This window comes from Mirounga leonina, unplaced genomic scaffold (genome assembly GCF_011800145.1).
Source record: "Mirounga leonina isolate KUSES-001 unplaced genomic scaffold, KU_Mleo_1.0 Mir_117, whole genome shotgun sequence".
NCBI classification, from domain to species: Eukaryota; Metazoa; Chordata; class Mammalia; order Carnivora; family Phocidae; genus Mirounga; species Mirounga leonina.
This window is the reverse complement of record NW_023270274.1, coordinates 6,242,506-6,251,427: the sequence shown is the minus strand read 5'-3', so window position 1 is coordinate 6,251,427 and position 8,922 is coordinate 6,242,506.

Here is an 8,922-nt window from a genome sequence, read left to right as displayed (position 1 = left end):
AATTTAGTATTAGTGGATTTAGTTATTTTGGCACAGAAAAAGGGTTATGGATTGATTATTTATAAATCTGAAAGACAATGAAACCTAGTTAAATTACTTGTTCTAGTACAAGAGTCAACATCTGTGGCTTATTTCGGTATTTGCTTAATTAAAATGAGGTTCTTAACAAAATAAGATCCTAGAGCAATGGTTCATAAACTTCAGTGTGTGCTTAGGAATTACCCATGAACACTGGTAAAATTCAGATTCCAGGGCCCTGACCTTTAAATCCTCTCCCTACCCCTCTCCCCTTCTCCTTCTTGGAATTCTGATTCTCTATTTGGTATTATCCAGAAATCTGGATTTTAAATAAGTGTCCTCAGTGATTCTGGTAAAGGTAGTCCTGTGGAAGCCACTGAGACACACGGACTTGTTGGGTTGTGTCAGACATATTGGAGTGGGCTTTATTTTATTTTATTTTTTTTAAAGATTTTATTTATTTATTTTGAGAGAGAAAATGAGATAGAGAGAGCATGAGAGGGGGGAGGGTCGGAGAGAGAGGCAGACTCCCTGCTGAGCAGGGAGCCTGATGCAGGACTCGATCCTGGGACTCCAGGATCATGACCTGAGCCGAAGGCAGTCGCTTAACCAACTGAGCCACCCAGGCGCCCGGAGTGGGCTTTATTTTTCTTTCAATTTATTTCTCAGTGACACTCAAGCAACTCCAGAGGGAACAATTTTGAGTGCTCTCTCAGATAAGTATCCAGGGACCAGAAGCTGAATATCTTTTACACAAAGAGGAATAGAGTAGCTTTATGCAATAAGATCAAGCTCCTGGCTCCTGTCCTAGAATAATATAAGATCATTTCATTGGTTACCAGTTGGATGCTGACCAAAAAAAGTATTTGTGGATTCAGAGATATAGCATTTAAAGAAATACTATACAGAAGGATGAAATGTAATAGTACCTGGAATTTTCAACATCATCATTCAGAGTAATAATTTTTTTTCTTTTCGAGAGAGAGAGAGCGAGAAAGAGAGTAGAGTAGGGGTGGGGGCAGAGGGAGAGGGAGGGAGAGAATCTTAAGCAGGCACCACACTTGGCACGGAGCCCAACGTGGGACTTGATCTCACAACCCTGAGACCATGACCTGAGCCAAAATCAAGAGTCAGATGCTTAACTGACTAAGCCACCCAGGTGCTCCCAGATTAATAGTTTTTAAATGTTTCACAAAGTAATACTCCAAATTATAAATTAAACGTTCATTTGCTCAGATCTCCATGAAATCCTTGTATTAATTACTGTTTGTCTTTTTCTTCATTTTTTTCTACTGTGTAGGTTGTAAAGGCTTGGAATAGATACAGTTAAAAAACAAAATAATCTAATTTACCACAGTATATTCCAGCATTTATGAAGAAGATAAAGTTTAAATCTAGTTGTCCTCTTAACTATTTCTGTGAATATAAAGCTCTGTTAATGTTTCAGGTGAGGTAGGCCAGCACTGTGATCAATCATTTAAGTTAATGTTCTCAACAATCTTAATATTTGTATGGAACCATAAAAGACCCTGAATAGCCAAAGCAATTTTGAAAAAGCAAAGCAAAGCTGGAGGCATCACAATTCAAGTTATATTGCAAAGCTGCAATAATCAAAACAGTATGGTACTGGATTGGACACATAGATCAATGGAACAGAACAGAAAACCCAGAAAAGAACTCTCAACTCTATGGTCAGCTAATCTTTGACAAAGCAGGAAAGAATGTCCAATGAAACAAAACCATTTCTTCAACAAGTGGTGTTGGGAAAACTGGACAGCAGCATGTGAAAGAATGAGACTGGACCACTTTCTTACCATACGCAAAACTAAATTCAAAATGAATAAAAGACCAAAATGTGAGACCTGAAACCATAAAAATCCTAGAAGAGAACACATGCAGTCACTTCTTTGACATTGGCCATAGCAACTTTTTTCTAGATGTATCTCCTGAGGCAAAAAACAAAAGCAAAAATAAACTGTTGAGGCTACATCAAAGCTAAAATCTTCTGCACAGCAAAGGAAACAGTCAACAAAACTAAAAGGCAGCCTACAGAATGGGAGAAGATATTTGTAAATGACATGTCTGATAAAGAATATCCAAGATATATAAAGAACTTATAAAATTCAACACCCCAAAAATGAATAATCCAATTTAAAAATGGGCAGAAGACATTTTTCCAAAGAAGATATACAGAGGGCCAACACATGAAAAGATGCTCAACATCACTGATTATCAGGGAAATGCAAATCAAAACTGCAATGAGATATCACCTCACACCGGTCAGAATGGCTAAAATCAACAGCACAAGAAACAGTAGGTGTTGGCGAGGATGTGGAGAAAGGGGAACTCTCTCATACTGTTGGTGGGAATAAAAACTGGTGCAGCTACTCTGGAGAAGAGTATGAAGGTTCCTCAAAAGTTAAAAAGAGAACTACCCTGCAATCCAGTAATTGCACTACTGGGTATTTACCCCAAAATACAAAAATACTAATTAGAAGGGATACATGCACCCTGATGTTTATAGCAGCATTATCTACAATAGCCAAATTATGGAAACCACCCAAGTGTCCACTGACTGATGAATGGATAAAGAAGATGTGGTAGAGATATACAATGGAATATTACTCGGCCATAAAAAAGAAAAAAAATCTTACCATTTGCATAAGTCAGAGAAAGACAAATACCATATGATTTCACTCATATGTGGAATTTAAGACACAAAACAAATGAGCAAAGGGAAAAAAAGAGAGAGAAGCAAACCAAGAAACACTATAGACAACAAACTGATGGTCACCAGAGGGGAGGTGGGGGGGATGGGTGAAATAGGTGATGGGGATTAAGGAGGGCACTTGTGATGAGCACCAGGTGATATATGGAAGTGTTGAATCACTACATTGTACACCTTAAATTAATTTAACACTGTATGTTAACTAACCAGAACTTAATAAAAACTTAAAACAATTTAAAAAACTTAAAAATAAATCAATGTTCTCTTTTTACCCCAAATCTTAGTCCTCAGTGGTTTTGTTAATCTCTCTCAATTTGGAGGGGTAAACCAACTAACTTTTTGTTGTTAATCTACACTTCTATTTAGTCTATGGTTCCCCTTGTAAATGTGACTGTATACTGTGAGACCTGAGACTCCTATAATAACAATGGTGAGGATGATGATAATGATGGGGGTGATGATGGCTACTGCTTATTGAGAGTTTACGGTGTGAAAAGAATCATGTGATTTGAACGGCACAAATCATTATTATTCCCATTTTATAGATGGGAAGATTGAGGCCCAAGGTGGTTAAATAACTCGCCCCAAACAAATAAGTAACAGTAGGCTTCAAATTCAAGAAATCTGGTTCCAGTGCCCAGCTTCTTTACCTAGTACTTTCTGTAATCCTACCGTCCCAATGCCTCACCAAAATTAGGGGTAATATTTCAAATGAAGAATCTAAGAAAGGAGCTTCCACTGGTAGTATTTTCACCTGATCTACATTCTCATTTTGGAAGTGGCAACTCATTATTCATAAATCTAATAGTACAATTGATTTAAGCTACCTTGGGAACATTTGGTACTTCTTTCATTACAGATTTACACTTGATTTTTTAAAAATATCTTGTTAATTATAGCTCAATTTTATTTTGTTTTTTAAGTAAACTCTACGCCCAACATGGGGCTTGAACTCACCACCCCAAGATCAAGAGTCACATGTTCTACCAACTGAGCTACCAACTGAGATAGCCAGGCACCCCAGATTTCCACTTCAATGTGTTGTGATTTTATTTTATTTATTTTTTTTAAGATTTATTTATTTTAGGAAGAATGAAAGAGGGAGAGAAAGAGAGAAAGCACACATGAGAGCGAGCGGGGCAGGGGGAGGCAGAGAGAGCGGGAGGGAAGCAGACACCCCACTGAGCGCAGAGCTGACACAGGGCTCCATCTCACAACCCTGAGATCATGACCTGAGCGGAAATCAAGAGTCGGAGGCTTAACTGACTGAGTCACCCAGGTGCGCCTAATATGTTGTGATTTTCATAGGAACTGTCTTGTGATATACAGTATTTAAAGCCCAGATCAGAATTTACATATAAGAACATAAATAAGAGAGAATAGCTATCAGCTTTTAAGTGAAAAATAAATTAAAAGATAATTTGATGAAATCAAAACCAGGCCATTATCTGATTACAAAGCTTTCCTTAGCATGTACCTTATGTTTAACCAGAAGAGTCACCTGTCCAGGAGAGCAAGTCCTTTGACAAGGGAACTAGGTCAGATGTCGTAACCACAGACTTTATACGCAGAGATGATTCTCATTCCTAATTCTTTACTGCTTAGGACTCTAGCATCAGTATTGTAATCTGTGAAGCAAAACCCAGCATCTGAAAAATGACAGAAATGGAGGAAGGATTTGAGCACAAAATACCTACAACACAATATGTTCTTTGACACATTTACCCACGAAGAGGGAAATTTGCTCAAAGTGTTAGGCCTCTGGGGGACTACACAGAACGTGGTGGGCTGGAGAATCACCAAAGGCTTTCTCTTTATTGCAGAGCCAGTAAGAGAAGAGGGGGGTATAACTCCTCTCCTCTAGTCAGACTAGACTATTTAGAAGAGCAGTGATAGGTCCACACATCTAAGGAAAGGAACTCTTCTTATAATTATAGGTGAACAGAAATAACCTGCAATATTAAGCAGATCTGAGGAAATGAGGTCTTCTTACACAGTGTAGCACCCCAAGTAGATGCAGTCAGCATTCCTTGTGGTGATGGTATTATGATGGAATCTGGGGTGGGTATTGTGACTTACATTTAACGTGTTTCATAATTCAGACACAAATGCCATTACGCAAACATGTGGAAGCATGAGAGTTTGTACACTGTTTTAAATACCTAGGGACAAAGGGTTTCAGATGGCATACTTATAATAAGCGCTGAGGGGCTGTTCTGTTTATGGAGACTTGACTCGTTCATCTAAAGGTGAAAAAGCTGAGTGAATCTATGAGGAAAATGGAATGTTTCCCCAAGATGCACAGATATAACACAGAAGTCATCACGGGTCACTGAAAATCACAGACATTTTGAAGAAGAAAGTTTGATTAGAGATAAAATAAATTAGAGGTAGTTCTGAAACCAGAACAGCAACTGGAAAGCAATGCAATCCTCAAACTGAGGAGTAATAGTTTTGTTTGCAGCTCTTAGTCAAATAAACCTAGACTGTATGTAGGCTCAGGGAGACAGAAAAAAATCTAGAAATTCTTGGGAATCGTATATTTTTTAAAGATTTTATTTATTTATTTGAGAGAGACAGCGATAGAGCAGGAGCAGCGAGGAGAGGGAGCCTGATGTGGGACTTGATCCCAGGATCCTGGGATCATGACCTGAGCCGAAGGCAGACGCTTAGCTGACTGAGACACCCAGGTGTCCCAGGAATCATATAATTTTAGGCAAAGAAGGCACCTGAGAAATTATTTAGTTTCTAAATCTCCTAACGTGTACTCAAACGAAACCGAAGCGACTTATTCGTTGTTATAGGCCTCGTAAGTGGCAGAGCCAGAAATCAGCTGAGCCAGGACTTCAGTGAAGATCTCCTACCTTTACCATTTCCTGTGTTTGTTACCTCTTGTTCGGTGTACTTTGTGATGTCCTAATTGAAGCATGTTAGGTCTTAAAGGGTGACTTCCTGAATTTCAGTTTTTGTTCTGTTAGGGTTAGCTTGTAAGTGCTTGAAGATGCCAATCAATTAACTTGGGGCTTTTACTATGTGTATGGTCCAATGCCCTTCGTCCTCTAAGTTATAAGTTATTCTTATATTCTAAGATATAAGTTATTCTAAGATATAAGAGCTTAGACTAGGGAGAATTGCCTAAGAACTCTCCTTTCATGACACATACCATTTTTATGGAACAAAAGCAGCTTGGCAGATTATTCATTTCTTCTGAGTGGTTTATTCAAAGTTAAAAATAAGTTTCATTTTAGCAATCTTTAATTACCATAGCCATTTTAGGAGGAGAGAGCAAGGTAGACAGTCATTTTATTATATGTGAACTCTGCTAGGTGCTCTTATAATTTGGTCTAAGTAACTCTTGTTCAAAGGTGGTTGCTATATGGAAACCTCTTCCCTACGAATTATTATTTCTAACACTAATACTACTAATATCTTAAAAATAACTTAGCCTATTGTCAATTTCACGTTCATAGTCAGAATATTCCTGTAAGGTAGGACGAAGTTCTATTATCCAGCTTAACTGGATATGAGAAACTTAAGGCACAGAAAAGTTAAGCAGATTTCTCAAGTTCACAGTTATTTAGAGGAAAAGTCAGGACTGAAATTTGGGTCTTTTAACTTCTAGTCAAGTCTCTTTCTCTCGGATGTGTTCTTTTGATTTTAGTATTAGAAAAAGGACCTTATTTGGTACTTTTCCTATAGCACTTCATTCTGTTTTGTATGATTGTTCTTTTGATTATAGCACCCCACAAAGTTCATGAACATAGCAAGTGCTGAGTAATTTTTCTTTTTAAGAATTAAGAATGTGAGAATCACTCTTATAGGACGGATGTTATCTGAGGTAGGATAGTGAGGCATTATATGTAATTAGTTCAATTCTTTCCCCCTTCATCACAGTTTAAGAGCTTGTAGCCTAATTAGCAGATACTGGGCAGAAGGCCTGCATCAAGTTTTTGCTATCATCACTGAGTTATTAGCTCAAAATATGGGCCTCAGTTTCTTCATTAAAAACATGAAGGTAGAGTATTTTTAATATGAGAAAAAATAGTTTCCATATTCAGAATTACATTTCGTAGATGGTAATTAACATTTCTTAAGTTTTACCACACAACAGGCGCAGCTCTGAACTCTTCATTTAGATAAGCTTTTATAACCTCATAACCCATGGTTTTGGTGCTATTATTATCCTCATTTTTATACATGAGGAATCTGAGGCTTAGAAAGGTTAAGTAGCCCAAAATTTTGCAGCTAATCAAAAGCAGACACAGCCGAAAACCTAGGTCTGACTCTAAAATCTAAGTATTAATATTATACTATATTTTACCGATAGCTTCACAACTCTGACGCAGCCAAATTTTCCCGATGGCTAAAATCCTCCCTATTGTAGATATGTGGTCACCCCAAAATTCAGTCTAAGGAAACTCCTTTTTGTAGACATTACCTGTTCTAGACCGGAGACTGTATCTCTATGCAATATGTTCCCAACACCCACCTTTCGAGTTTTTAAAATGGTGTATTAATTTTTCCATCAGTTTGTATGCCCAGACACCTGTATGCTTTTTGTATGATTCCCCACAGCGGAGAAAAGGAAAAGAATATTTTCTAACATTATATTAATAGAGAGCTCCATATTATTGGTATAATATATTTTAATGAGCAGCCCATTGAACAGGTCTGTTCTCTAATTGATTACAACCCCCATTGGAACACTACCCCAGGGAGAATAAAGGCCCTGGCATTTTGCTTTTTCCTTCTGTCCTTTAATCAATTTGGTTGTCAGGATTAAGCTAACCCAACAACCAAAGAACGTCAGGCAGGAAGGGATTGAACCTATTAGTTCAACTGCCTCCTTTTCAGCGAGACAACTGAGGTCCAGGGGATTTGCAGAGGCGCGTATATTCCTATCTGTGCTGTCTCATCATCCAAGACTAGGTAGTTATCTAGTAAGTGGAGCACCTGAGAGCTTATGAGAATTTCTGGACTGGGTTTCAGGGTGAGGAAGAAGAGGGCCTAGTGTTTAAAAGATAAACTCTGAAAGTAGATTACCTCAATCCTTTCTCTGCTATTTATTAGCTGTGCTCTTTGGGGAACTTACTGAACTTCTGTGTGACTCAATTCGATCTGAGGGTGGTACTAGTACTTATGTCCCATGGTTTGCTGTGGACATCGGTACCTCTAAATTTAGCCTTCAAAGCATTCAAAGCAAAGTGTTTAACCTGTAGTTGAACTCTCACTAACCATTAGCTGTTTCTACCCCAAATTTCAGATTGTTAAATCGTTGCATTTTGCGCTTTCCCGATACTCTCCTCCAAGAATCCTTTCGAAGTCTTCCACACGAAAGTTGACACTTGCATTTTTAAGGAACTCAAATGGTTCGCTTTCACGAAGTCTGGGCAGATACATCAGACGTCTTATCACACACCGACCAGCCGGCGATCCAAGGTGTGTGGAAAGAGCACCCCAGGGGGGACTGGGGGAGACGGCGTCTGCGGGGCGTGGCTCGGACTCCCGTTCCTTCGGTCCGCGGGTCCTTGGCCACCAAGGGCGGTCCAGGCGGGAAGAGTCTCGGGCCCCGGGGCCAGCTGCACCGGGGTCCCTCACCCCCGGCGGGCCCTGGGGACTTGGCGGCGACTGGGAGGCACACACGACTGCGGCTGGCTTCAAGTCTGGGCTTTCCACACGGGACAAAGGGACATCTTATCCAGGTCACATTTTGGTTCGTGGCCCTCCTCCCCCCAGCCGCCCGGCTTTGTTCCCAGCTTCCCCCAGAGCTGGCTCGACGGCGACCCTCACGTCGCCCCTTTGGAGGCCACCCCGTTCCCCTTTGTTGTCCAGGGTTCCTCCTAGAGAACGGTGGCTGTCCGCCGACTGTCGGGAAGGACGAAGACGGGGTGACAGGGCGAAACTCCCACGCCCGCACCGCGCAGGGCCACCCGCGTACGCCCCTTCGCCTCCGCGCGGCGTCCCTCGCCCCCTCGCCGAGGCCTGAGGTAGGGGTGGGGCGCGGCGCGGCCGGCGCCCTCTGATTGGCTGCGGGCGTCGAGGCGCCGCGCCGCGATTGGGCGGCGGGGCTGTCTGGCGCGAGGGCGCGCGAGGTGGGGAGGGGGCGCTGGAAGCTGCTGGAAGTCAGGGGGCCTGGGCGGGCGGGCGTGGGACCCCGCGCGGGGGCGCAGGCGCGT